Here is a 14687-nt window from a genome sequence, read left to right as displayed (position 1 = left end):
CTTACCCTTGCCCCTTCCCGTATCCTCAAGTCCATTCTCTAGTAGGTTTGTGTCTTTATTCCTGTCTTACCCCTAGATTCTTCATGACATTTTTTTTCTTAAATTCCATATATATGTGTTAGCATACAGTATTTGTCTTTCTCTTTCTGACTTACATCACTCTGTATGACAGACTCTAGGTCCATCCACCTCATTACAAATAGCTCAATTTCCTTTCTTTTTATGGCTAAGTAATATTCCATTGTATATATGTGCCACATCTTCTTTATCCATTCATCCAATGATGGACACTTAGGTTGTTTCCATCTCCTGGCTATTGTAAATAGAGCTGCAATGAACATTTTGGTACATGACTCTTTTTGAATTATGGTTTTCTCAGGGTAAATGCCCAGCAGTGGGATTGCTGGGTCGTATGGTAGTTCTATTTGTAGTTTTTTAAGGAACTTCCATACTGTTCTCCATAGTGGCTGTACCAATTCACATTCCCACCAGCAGTGCAAGAGTGTTCCCTTTTCTCCACACCCTCTCCAGCATTTATTGTTTCTAGATTTTTTGATGATGGCCATTCTGACTGGTGTGAGATGATATCTCATTGTAGTTTTGATTTGCATTTCTCTAATGATTAAAGATGTTGAGCATTCTTTCATGTGTTTGTTGGCACTCTATATATCTTCTTTGGAGAAATGTCTGTTTAGGTCTTCTGACCATTTTTGGATTAGGTTGTTTGTTTTTTTGTTATTGAGCTGCATGAGCTGCTTGTAAATTTTGGAGATTAATCCTTTGTCAGTTGCTTCATTTGCAAATATTTTCTCCCATTTTGAGGGTTGTCTTTTCGTCTTGTTTATGGTTTCTTTTGCTGTGCAAAAGCTTTGAAGTTTCATTAAGTCCCATTAGTTTATTTTTGTTTTTATTTCCATTACTCTAGGAGGTAGGTCAAAAAGGATCTTGCTGTGATTTATGTCATAGAGTGTTCTGCCTATGTTTTCCTCTAAGAGTTTGATAGTTTTTGGCCTTACATTTAGGTCTTTAATCCATTTTGAGCTTATTTTTGTGTATGGTGTTAGGGAGTATATTTAGGTCTTCTGATGTTGGGTGCATATGTATTTACAGTTGTTAAATCTTCTTGATGAGTTGACCTCTTTATCATTATATAATGATATTCTTTGTCTCTTGTAAATCATTTTTGGCATAAAGTCTATTTTGTCTGGTGTTGTATAGCTACCCACACTTGCTTTTGGTTTCCACTTACATGGGATACCATTTTCTATCCCTTCCTTTCTAGTCTCTGATTGTCCATAGAGCTGAAGTGAGTCTTTTGTAGGCAGCATATAGTTGGGTCGTGTTTTTTTTTATCCATCCTGCCACTCTATGCCTTAGGACTGAAGAATTCAGTCTGTTTACATTTAGAGTAATTATTGATATGTAAGCACTTACTAATGCCACGTTATTGTTTTCTGGCTGTTTTGTAGTTCCATTGTTCCTTTTTTCCTCTCTTTCTGTCTACTTTTGCGAGTTGGTGCTTTTCATAGTAGCTATTTCTCTGATTCACTTCTCTTTATCTTTTGTGAAGTTATGATGGGTTTTTGCTTTGTCATTACTATAAGGCTTACATAAAACGTCTTATATTTTTAACAGTCTACTTTAAGCTGATAGCAACTTACTTTGATCACATACAAAAGCTCTCCCCTTTTACTCCCCCCTTTTATGTTTTTGATGTCACAATTTAGCTCGTTTTATATGGTGCATTCATTAACAAATTATAGTCACTATAGTTATTACTTATATTTTTTACCTTTAAACTTTATACTATAGTTAAGTGGTTAATACACCATCATATCACTGAATTAGAATTTTTGGAATCTGACTCTATGTCACTCTTTATCACTGAGTTGTATATTTTCATATGTTTTCATGTTAACAATTAGTGTTTTTAATTTCAGGTTGAAGAAATCCTTTCAGCATTTCTTGTAAGGCAGGTCTCATGGTGATGAGCTCCCTCAGCTTTGTTTATCTGGGAAAGTCTTTATTTCTCCTTCATTCCTGAAGGGCAATGTTGACAGGTAGAGTATTCTTGGCTGGCAATTTTTTTCTTTCAACACTTTGAATATATCATTCCAGTCTCTAATGGCCTATACAGTTCCTCCTTAGAAGTCTAGTGACTCTTTAATGGATGTTGCCTTGTAGGTTACAACCTTTTTACTTTCTGCTTTTAGGATTCTCTATTTGTCTTTGATTTTTGACAGTTTTATTATAATGTGTCTTGAAGAAGGTCATTTTTTTTTTTTTGCGGTATGCGGACCTCTCACTGTTGTGGCCTCTCCCATTGTGGAGCACAGGCTCTGGACGTGCAGGCTCAGTGGCCATGGCTCACGGGCCCAGCCGCTCTGCGGCATGTGGGATCTTCCCGGACCGGGGCACAAACCCGTGTCCCCTGCATCGGCAGGCGGACTCTCAACCACTGTGCCACCAGGGAAGCCCTGGAGAAGGTCATTTTTTTTTTTTTTTTTTTTTTTTGCGGTATGCGGGCCTCTCACTGTTGTGGCCTCCCCCGTTGCGGAGCACAGGCTCCGGACGCGCAGGCTCCGGACGCGCAGGCTCAGCGGCCATGGCTCACGGGCCCAGCCGCTCCGCGGCATATGGGATCCTCCCAGACCGGGGCACGAACCCGTATCCCCTGCATCGGCAGGCGGACTCTCAACCACTTGCGCCACCAGGGAGGCCCGAGAAGGTCATTTTTCATTGAGATAATGGGGTGATCTATTAGCTTCATGAACTTGGACATCCAGATCTCACCCCAGGTTTGGGAAGTTTTGAGCTATTATTTCTTTAAATAAACTTTCTTAACCTTTCTTCTTTTCTTCTCCTTCTGGAACTCCAATGATTCTGAAATTTGTTCTTTTTTATAATGTTCCATAGATCACATAAGCTTTCTTCACTCTTTCATTCTTTTTTTCTTTGTTATCCTCTGACTGAGTTATTTCCAACTTCCTGTCCTCTAACTTACTGATTCTATCTTCTGTTTGGTCTATTTTGCTATTCATGTTCTCTGTTGCATTTTTTGTTTCATTCAATGAATTATTCAGCTCCCAAATTTCTGTTTGGTTCTTTTTTGTGTTTCTTTCTCTATGTTAAATTTAATTTTGTTCATGCATTATTTTCCTGATTTCATTGAATTGTCTTTCAGTGTTTTTTGTAGCTCACTGTATTTCCTCAAAATAGCTATTTTGAATTTTTTATCAGGTAAATCAAAAATCTCCATGTCTTTGTGTTTGGTTACTGGAAGATTATTGTGATCTTTTGGTGATGTCATGTTCCCTTGATTTTTCATGTTCCTTGGAGTTTTCCATTGCTGTTTTTGCTTTTGAAATAGGAGTCACTTCCTCCAATCTTTAATATCTGTCTTCAGGGGAGAAAAACCTTTCATCAGTCCTGCTATAAACTCTGAAGCTTTCTTAGACCTTATTTGGATACACCTCCTCTCCTTGCTTCTTGCTCCCTCTTGTGGCATAATTCTTCATCTTGTGTATCTTCTCTCCATTTTACAATACACCAGGCTGGTGCTGATAGCCTCCTTTTTGTCTTCTCATAAGTGGTGCTATGGCTCACATTTGTGTTTTCTCCCTTGCCATAGTGCATTTTCTGAGCATACTCCCTGTCTACCAGGACTTGCTCTTGCTTCTGCCCTTGAGAAGTACGGACAAGGAGCTGGTTTCAGACTGAGATAGGTATGGGTTTGGCACTCAGGGCATTGGGAGTGCTCATGGGCCAGGTTGGGGGATCCTCCAGAGGTTCTCCCAACAATAAACCTGTATATTTATGGTTGATTGATTTTCAAACAGAATACCAAGAATGTCAATGTTGTCACCAAAGGTAGGTTTCATTCTGAGGCCTCTTCTCTTGGCAGCCACCTCACTGTGTGCTCACATGACCTCTTCATTGTGCACACACAGTGAAGGAGGAAGAGAGAAAGCTCTCTGGTCTCTCTTCTTATAAGGACACTAATCTCATCAGAATAGGGACTGCCCTCATTAGCTCATCTAAGTGTAACTATTTCCCAAAGGCCCCATCTCCAAGTACCATCACATTCGGGGTTAGGGCTTCAGCATATGAATTTGGGGGAGGGGACAAATATTCAGTCCATAATGCTATGCAATATTTAGTTAAGTATCACATGAAGTCTTTACATAATGACAACCTCCTAGATTTACCTCTAAAAGGAGCTTGCTATGGAGCATTGGCAGTAGCAGGCACCAAAGTATATAATGGGTCTGCTGTACATACTTTTTAAAAGTATGGCATTGGTTAAAGAAATGATGAGGAGCACGGTGGAACAAAATGAAAAGGTTAATTTGAATCTCACATTAAAAAATCAAGATTCTGGGGCTTCCCTGGTGCCACAGTGGTTGAGAGTCCGCCTGCCGATGCAGGGGACATGGGCTCATGACCCAGTCCAGGAAGATCCCACATGCCGCGGAGCGGCTAGGCCCATGAGCCATGGCTGCTGAGCCTGTGCGTCCAGAGCCTGTGCTCCGCAATGGGAGAGGCCACAACAGTGAGAGGTCAGCGTACCGCAAAAAAAAAAAAAAAAAAAAAAAAAATCAAGATTCCAATTAGCAACAATTAATTTTTCCCACAAGTTGTTGCTTACAGTTTCCAGAAGTAAAATCAACTGTCTATATCTATATTTTTACTTATCTATCAGTATATTCATCTTGGTATGCATGCCTTACAGAGTGTTCTGAAGAGTAAACTAGTTGCATAATCATGGATTGGAATGGTTTAACTATTTTTAAAAACAAAATGTTGATACCTAAAAACTTAATGTTAAACATCAGTTGCAGCTAAGTCTATGAGCCCCATCTCGAGTAACCTCCAAAAAAAGAGACTTCGGAGGAGCACTAAAAATAGAAGTAAATAAAATATTGATCAACTGACAATGAAATCATTTTAATGGTGCCATGAAGAGTCCAATGGCGAAAAGGAATAAGTACAATTTTGCTATGTAAAGTGAAATCTTAAATTTAAAATAATCAAGAAAGATTCTAATGTGCAACAATTTACCCTTTGCACAACATATGTGTGTCTGCCTTGGTTCACCCTTTGCACTACTCAGATACACTCATACCCTATGTTAAGTATACTCTGACATCAAAATTTTCAAGAAGGTACAGGCCATAGTCTCTAAAATTAAGTAATACAGGAGAGTTAATTGAACAGGCTATGGTCCCCCTGCTTCAATTGGTTTTGAAGCCATAGTCTATACATTCTCTTCTATCATTCATTCTAGATTACTCTTTCTCTTGACCAACACTGCAGCTAGTTTAAGTCATTTACCTTTTGGGCCAACCCAACATTTTATCTCTGAGGGGTTAGAGCCCTTTGTTGCCTTGCCATTATTAGGTCATTGTTACTGTAACTGTCCATTCACTGTTATCATCAGGCATGGAAGCACTAAAAGACACCCCAGTGGATCATCTGAGTGACAAACATATTCTTCCCTGCCTCCATTAGGTAACAGAAACCCTAACTTCTTATGATAATCAGGGACAGTTATGCCCACTAGTAGAGTAATTCCTTTCTTTGCCTTCTGCTCTACCAAAATGAGAAGCCTAAAGTGACCAGGTGGTAATTGTAGTTTCGGGTTAGGAGGAACCCTTAAAGTGTTTCCTGGTGGAAGCATCACCCTTGAGAAGCAGACATGAGTATGTAGAAACAAGAAACACAAATTCTGTAAGTGGGTCACTGAGTTGGTTCCCGGACGTGTATTCTAGCTATTAGAAATATAATACCGCATATCATTTGTTGATATGTAGGTATATATTATTCACTCTGAAGGACAATATCCCAACACTGTGGTGTTTTCCTCTATCTGGTGCCTCAGCTGTGCCTTTAACAGGCCATCCAATCAGCTTATTGGACCAGCTAATACTGAGTTCTATGTTATATTATAGGACCAGTAGATCCTTGTGGTCGTGTACCCATTGTCACATCTCCTTCACCATAAAATGGATCCCTTGAATCAGGCATTTTGTAAACTTCAAATTGTGATGCCAGCAGAGAAAGCAAGCTAAACTCATATCTGGAGAAGATGTCAATTCTGTTAAGAGCAAATCACACCATCCTCCATGGTAGAAATTTCTGAAATAATCAACTTGCCACCAAGATGGTAGCTTGTTTTGGTGAGTACTCCATGCTTTTGAGCCCGTGTATAGCCTCCATCCTTACCATCATGGCTACTCCACTCATAGGCCCATTGTGCAAATGCTGGGGTGGCCAAGGATGGAGGCTGGCTGACATGCACAGGGCAAGTCACAGATAAGTTTGTGCAAAAGCAGTATTAGGCACCAAATGTGTCTGCCACACCTGGGCCCAAAGTAGTCTTTGCTGAATGGAGTCACTATTCTCTTATCCATGACATTGCCCTCAGCAACAGCAGCAGGAATATGTCCTCCATCTCACTTACACATATTACAAATATCCAACAAGTCAATCTAATTGGCACAACTGAATTTACTATCAGAACTCTAACTGCAATTAGTAAGGTAGAATGGAGGTTGAGTTAATCAATCCACAATATCTACTACATTTATTAGAAATTTATGTACCTTTATTCATAAATGCAATTAGTCTACTATTCTGAGTTATCTTTACAAAGTTTGTGTTAAGGTTATCCTCGTTTCATAAAATTAATTGAATCTCTATACACGTTTGTGTGTATGTTATATCTGAAGTGAGCATTATGGAATATGTCTTCCTTGGGGGTTATGCCTGCTTCTTGTCTATAGAATTTTGGTGGCCTAAAGGTTGTTTTAAGTCTTATGGCCTAAATTGAGTCTGATAACCTAGATTATTTTAATCCTGGTGGCCCAAGCATTGGTTTAAGTCTTTTTCACAGGCATTCTTAGTTCAGGCTTATGGTTTGTTTAACAGTTCCATTGTCTCAAAAACAGGCTTGGCTTCAATCAGCCATATGTGCCAATAACCACACCTGCACTTCTTATGCAGGCGTAGTTTTCAGATTTGCTATAGCTTTTTTTTTCTTTCTTGCTTCTGTATCTCCCTGTTTCTTTAATGTGGATTAACTTGAGGTTGTCAGTCTTCTGTGGAAAAACCACAACATTAAGGTAATCTTTGACCCGAGCATTTTATTTAAATGAAAAGTTTTATAGGGTGTCACACCATTAGTCTAATTTTCCCGTGATACATTTTGATAATTTGAAACATTTCATTGAGCATTTTTCCTTCCAAAGATCTCTCAGTCTTATTTTTTACAGTTTGAGGTTGAAACCCAGTTGGGTTTTCCAACCATAAAATGTTTGAAATTCTTGTGTTCTCTATTCTCCTTTATTTCTGTTTGCAAACCAGCTAATTCTTTCTTGAGCTATTCTTGCCAATTGTATTAATCAAGGTTCTCCAGAGAAACAGAACAAATTATATAGATAGATAGATAGGGACAGAGAGAGAGACAGAGACAGAGACATATTTATTACAGGAACTGGCTTATGCTATTATGGAGGCCAAAAAGTCCCTCCATTTGCCATCTGCAAGCTGGAAAACCAGGAAAGCCAGTGGTGTAACTCAGTCTGAGTCTGAAGGCCTAAGAATCAAGGGGCTGATGGTGTAATTCCCAGTCTGAATCCAAAAGCCTGAGAACCAGGAGCACTGATATCCAAGGGCAGGGGAAAATGAGTGTTTCACCAAAGCAGAGAGAATGAACTGCCCTTTCTCCAACTTTTTGTTCTATCCAAGCCTTCAACAGATTGATAGATGCCCACCTACATTGGTGAGGCTTATCTTCTTTACTCATTCTACTGATTCAAATGCTAATCTCTTCTGGAGACTCCCTCACAGACACACCCAGAAATATGTTATATCAGCTATCTGGGCATCCCTTAGCCCAATCAAGTTGACACATAAAATTAACCGTCACACCAGTCAAAGCCAGCAGCTATTGCCAAACACTATCATCACTATTAAAAACAGTACTAACATTTTATTTTCTAGCTTCTTCCCCTATATTTCCCCACTAACATTGCTTTCCAATCTCTTCTCTTAGAGTTACAAATTCCCTAATTATATATGCTGAGTCTACTGCAAGTTACAGTTTCACCAAATTTTTTTTCACCAAATTTTTGCCACTGAAAAATACTACCACAAAACCACTTAGCCAATGTCATAGTTCAGGTTTTTGTTGTGGTAATACTCGCAGTACCAGTCTTCTGTATTAATCAGGACATGTTAAACTAAGCTATGGTAACAGTCGTATAATCTCAGTAGCTTAACATGACAAAAGCATGCTTCTGACCCACACAAATTATGTTGTGGATTCAGATAACTCTCCAGAGTATCTTCCCTCTCTATGGTGACTGAGTAATCAGGCTTCTTCAAATTTGAGAAGCTCTAGCATCTCAACACAAGCCATCTTCAGTTGCTGCAGCTAGGAAAGAGAGGTGGCAAGAGTTGCACATTAGCAATTGAATGTTTTCACCTGGAAACAAAAGCTCTCACAGCCCCTTGGCCAGAACTAGTTAGGTAGCCCTTACCAATTACAAGAACACTAGGAAATATACCCTTGCAATGCACATAAAATGGAAGAAAACCAGATATTTTTGAACTTTAGTAATGTATACCTCAGATACTACTGGAAGTAGCATAGCTTATAGGTAAAGAGCACATCTGGAGTCACACACCTTAAATTCAAGGCTTAGCTTTGCTATTTGCCACCTGACAAATGGCTTAAACCCTGAGCTTTAGTATGGATAATAATGCCTATCCAATTAAATAATTATTTATCTTAAATGATATTATGTTTGTACAATGCTTAGCACAGTTCCTGGCACACAGGAAGCATTCAATTAATTATTCTATATGCTGCATGGTGCATAATGACACTGTGATCCACTAAGCTGTGATTATGACCAGTAAAATCTGCTGCAGATAATCTCAGGGACATCATAGCAGTACCACTTGTAACATATGGATTACTACAGTTCTCCATCATTTACCAGTTTTTGACAGACTGGAAAAATGTTGACACTGTTGTAGTCCCCACAGTAGATTAGAGTGAAGACCATGATGATATAATGTGTTGACAGGAAGAAAATTAATGTGACAGAGGTTATTTCATTTTGCTAAAACGTCATAAATTTTGTAGAACCGTGGTCATTTACTATAATCAGGAGCTACTCCAAAATTACAAGCTGAAATAGAAATTTGAAAAGGAAACACACAGCAAAAGCAAGTAAATGACCCTGAAGAACCTCTCAAAAGAGCTGTTTGTAATATCCTTTTATCTGGCTTCTGCAAATGCTATATTACCATATCTCCTAAGTAATTTTATCCAACCTTTATCTGTCATCAATTAGTAATTTTTAGTAAATAAAATTTCGTAACTCATATTATAGGAATGATGTTTGGCCTTTCTAGAGAAATAAGTGTATATTACAAATAGAAATTTTTCTGTGAAATGACTCTAAATTAAACATATGTTTTATGTTCATGGCACTAAATACTCAGAGTTTATGCAATATATTATTTTTTCTACTTTTATGTGATAAGTTTATTATAAGTTTTAAGCTTCTGATAAATAATAAAAATAAATTTTTCAACTGATATATTCATATTAAATTAAAAGTTTTCAAATTTGTATATTTTTTCAATCTGTGATCAAATTTTCTTCCAGAATTATAAAATTAGCATGTGTTCACTGAAATGAAATAATATAATGATATCATTAAAAATATATATAATTTCACACCCACACCCACACCCACCCCTTCCCTTTCTTCACCTGCAAACTCCAAATAACCTTCTATGTATTATTCCACACTTTTCTCATATTTGGTGTGTGTGTGTGTGTGTGTGTGTGTGTGTATTTCGCTGAATACATCATGAATATTTCTTCATCATTAATATAGATATAACTTATCCTTCCTTTAAAAGCTGAAAAAAAATGCTCTATTATGAATATATGAATTTGTTCAAGCTTCTACCCATTGAATATATGAATATATACCCATGAATATATGAATTTGTTCAAGCTTCTACTCATTGGTGGACATTTGATTAGTTTCTAGCATTTTGCCATTATAGGCAAGGCTTCAATAAGCATTCTTTGCTGATATACTATATCAGTAAATCACATGCATCTTACAGTGAGAGAGGGAGGGAGAGAATAAGAGAATTACATTTCTCTTGATACTAAATCTGAATCTGAAGTGAAAAATACCTGGAATAATATACACCAAAGCTATTTATAGACAATATCTTAGAAAGGGCCCTAGGAGTAGGGTTACAGGGCAATTAAATCTTATTTTACAGATTTCCCCTACTATTTTCTAATCTAAAACATATACTACCTTTGTAGTCAGAAAAGTAAATGAAATTTAAAATTTGAAGATATGCAGAAATTATTCCTTCTGTAACTTATTAACAAAATAATGATGCAGACAGTACAAGCATGGAAGGATGTTAAATATGCTGTGGAGTTTTAAAATTATTTTCAAATAGTTTATTAAAAATGTATCAATAGTGTATTAGGTTCCTAGGGCTGCCACAACAGAACACCACAAACTAGGTGACTTAGAACAAGAGAAATTTATTCTCTCATAGTTATGGAGGCTAGACATTCAAAATCAAATTGCTGGTAGGTCCATGCTCTCTCTAAAGGCTCTTGGGGAGGAATTCTTCCTTGCTTTTTCTAGCTTCTGGTGGTTACTGGCAATTCTTGGCATTCCTTGGCTTGTAAATGCATCACTCCAATATCTGCCTCTGTCTTCACATGGCATTCTCTCCCCTCTGTGTCTGTGCCTTCCCATGTTATCCTCCTCTCTTTCTCTCTGTCTCTGCATCTCTTCTCTTCTCTTCTTATAAGGACACTGGTCATATTGGATTAGGCCCTGTCCTAGTCCGGTTTGATCTCATCTTTCCAGACAAGGTAAGAACCTTACAACACTTCAACTCCATTTACACCCTCCTACCTTATGTGCTGGTATCACGTATTTTAATTGCACATATATTTTAAACTCCAAAAGATATTATTGCTGTTGTTTTGAATAGCCAATATTCATGTAGATTTACCCATATTAACTCTTTTTAGTGTTCTTCATTCCTTCTTGAATTACCTTGTTTCCATTTGGGATCATTTTCCTTTTGCCTAAATAACTCGCTTTAGTATTTCTTTTAGTGCATGTCTGATGGTTATAAATTCTCTCAATTTTTGTTTCTCTTAAGCAATTTTGGTTCACCTTCATTTTGAAAGAATTTTTGCCTGGTTGGAAATTTTTTTTGCAACACTTTAAATATGTCAGACCATTGTCTTCCTTCATTATTTCTTTTGAAAATTCCATTGTCAAGGTAATTGATGTTCCTGCAAGATAATGTGTCTTTGTTTTCTAGTTTCTCTAAACTTCTTCTTTGTTTCCACTATCCATCAGTTTTGCTTTGATGCACCTATGTCTGGTTTTCTTTCTCACTGTATTAGTTTTCTATCATTGTCATAAAAAGTTACTACAAACTTAATGACAACACAAATTCATTATCTTTTAGTTTCATAAGTCAGAAGTCCAGTATATGTCTTACTGGCCAATATCAAAGTGTCAGCAGGGATGAGATCTGTTCTGGAAGCTCTAAGGGAAAATCCATTTTTTTGCTCATTCAAGTTGTTGACAGAATTCAATTCCCTGTGCTTGCAGGACTGAGGTCCCAGTTTTCTTGCTGGCTGTAAGCTGAGGGCCATTTCCAGCTTCTAGAAGCCACCTGCATTCCTTGACTCATGACCTCCTTCCTCCATCTTTAAAGCCAGCAGTAGTTCAAGTCTTCATGCCACATCTTTCACTAACCAAAATTGCTGCTTTCCTCGTCCACCTTTTTTTTTTTTTTTTTTTTTTTGCGACACGTGGGCCTCTCACTGTTGTGGCCTCTCCTGTTGCGGAGCACAGGCTCTGGACATGCAGGCTCAGCGGCCATGGCTCACGGGCCCAGCCGCTCTGCGACATGTGGGATCCTCCCAGAATGGGGCACGAACCCATGTCCCCTGCAACGGCAGGCGGACTCTCAACCACTGTGTCACCAGGGAAGCCTGCCTCGTCCACCTTTAAAGGCCCAGCTGGATCCAGGTTAACAACTTAAATTCTATTTGAAACCTTAATTCCCTTCCACCATGTAATATAACATATTCATAGTTCTGAGGATTAGGATGTGGACATCTTTGGGGGTTCAGTATTCTGTCTGAAACAGTCATTATACTGCTTCAGATTCATATCACATCTAGAACATACAGCTTGAGACCATTCTTCAGTTTGTGGAAAATCCTCAACAAGTATTTCTTAAATACTGTTTTTGCCCTCTTTTTCTTTTCTTCTCAGATTCCAATTACATACACGTTAGACTTTTTCACCATGTTATCCGAGTCTCATTCTTTTTTCTGTATTCTCCGATGTTTTTCTCTCTGAGCTTTAGTTTGGATGTTGTCTACTGTCCTATTATCCCATCCACTAATCTCTAATTGTTGCTTTTTGTTTGTCCTTTAAGCCACACATTCTATGAATTGAAAAAGTTTTTGAGGAGAGAAAAGTAGCAGCAAATGGAAGACTCATCTCAAAGTTTTCCATACACTACAATGTGTCCTCTCATGTCCTGGCTGCCTTGGTTCTCTCTAATGTCTCCAAACAGCTTTGTAAAACTTTTGTCAAGCACTTATAGTTATTGTCAGCAGTAGAATTAGTTCGATACCAGCTGCTCCATTGTAGCTGAAAGTAAAAGCCTGATGCATGATTTCCAAGTTATAATTTTTATATTTAAAAATATGTCACTGTGTTAGAGACACCTTCCTATAGTACAGAGAAGAAAAGAGATATCTCCTGGCCTTGTCATGGTGTTGAGAGTTTAGATCAGTCCCATAGTATGGGAGGAGGAAATGCATAAAAGATACATGAGCAGTCTGGCCGTATTCCAGTGAAGCTCAGTATCCTTGAGACTGGCACCTTCCCTACAGTTCAGTTAGTATGAACTTCTTCCTCTTGTTCCTCTGGCCTAACTAGCATCCAACTTGGAGGTTAGACAAAATGGCAGCCAACGAATAACCGATTATGATGCTTCAAAAATTTTTTGGCAGGTTTGTAAGTAATTTTAATGGGCATTTTCTTGACTACTAAAGAAGTTAGGATACTTTTCATATGATTCTTTCTTTCCTTTTTTTGGCTGTGCCATGCGGCATGTGGGATCTTTGGTTCCCCAACCAGGGATCGAATCTGTGCCCCCTGCAGTGGAAGCATCGGAGTCTTAACCACTGGACTGCCAGGGAAGTCCCTCATTTATTTCTTAACACATCTTCTAGCTTGTGTTATATACTGCACATTAAATTATGAAACAGCTTTTTACTGACCATTTGCTCTTTAAGAATTATTATCTGTACCATGTAAATAGTATAAACTTTCTAACAGGCTACATCCCAGACCTTCTAGGTAAACTATGTTTTAAATCTCATAACAACCTTGTGAGGTAGGTGTTCCACTCCATTTTAATTTTTATTTATTTATTTTTGGCCGCACTGCACAGCTTGTGAGATTTTAGCTCCCTGACCAGGGATTGAACCCAGGCCCTTGGCAGTGAGAGTGAGGAGTTGTAACCACTGGACCACCAGGGAATTCCCTCCACCCCATTTTTAAAAGGAGGAATCAGGTTTAGAGAGTTTAGGTAACTTGGTCAAGATCAAACAACTAGTAAATAGGAGAATGAGAATTCAAATTTGTATTAGTCTAATTAAAAGCTAGCTTTCCATTTCTAGTAGTTAAACTAGGAGCAAACTATAGATAAAGAACATACATATATTGTTGCTGATGCCTGTCTTCTGAGATCTGGTAGGGAAGAAGGTGAAAGATCCCCAACCAAAGAGAAATTATGAGTTACAATTTCTCATCATTCTCCAGAATATAGGCTACTTTGAAAAAGGATAAGGGTACATGAAATAATTTCAGCAGCCTAGGGATACCACCAAAGAAACTGGGTCCTCCAGAAAACTGTGTCTAGTCAGGGAGGGAACAGCATGACCTTAACCATGTGTCAGATGTTAAAACAGCACCAGCACAGACTAGTGATATGAATTTTTTCCAAGCTGTTTAAGAGAGAAATCCATTAAAGCTTCTATCTTATGAAGCCAGCCAAGTCCTGGTTTTTATGAAAATTAGCAAAACATTCAAGGTCCAGGCTATCCAAGCACATGGAGGACCTCCAGATATCCAGGATCTGAACAACTTAACTACATCAAAAATGACCAGACAGGGCTTCCCTGGTGGCGCAGTGGTTGGGAGTACGCCTGCCAATGCAGGGGACATGGGTTCGTGCCCCGGTCCGGGAGGATCCCACATGCTGCGGAGCAGCAGGGCCCGTGAGCCATGGCTGCTGAGCCTGCGCGTCCGGAGCCTGTGCTCCGCGGCGGGAGAGGCCACAGTGGTGAGAGGCCTGCATACCGCAAAGAAAAGAAAAAAAAAAAGACCAGACATTCAAAGGCTGGTTTGTTAAGGCATAGTAATCCACCTTATAAATCATATAGCTAGAAGCCAACTTACACTTTAATTTCAAAAATAAGAGCAGCACCTAAATTCAGAATGCTATATCATAATGAAATTGCATCAGCCAGCATTATGTCTAAGTCCTACACATTTCATATATTTTAGGGAACAACCTAG

This window comes from Mesoplodon densirostris, chromosome X, assembly GCF_025265405.1.
Source record: "Mesoplodon densirostris isolate mMesDen1 chromosome X, mMesDen1 primary haplotype, whole genome shotgun sequence".
Lineage (NCBI taxonomy): Eukaryota > Metazoa > Chordata > Mammalia > Artiodactyla > Ziphiidae > Mesoplodon > Mesoplodon densirostris.
The sequence above is the reverse complement of the archived record's forward strand: the minus strand, read 5'-3'. Positions refer to the sequence as shown.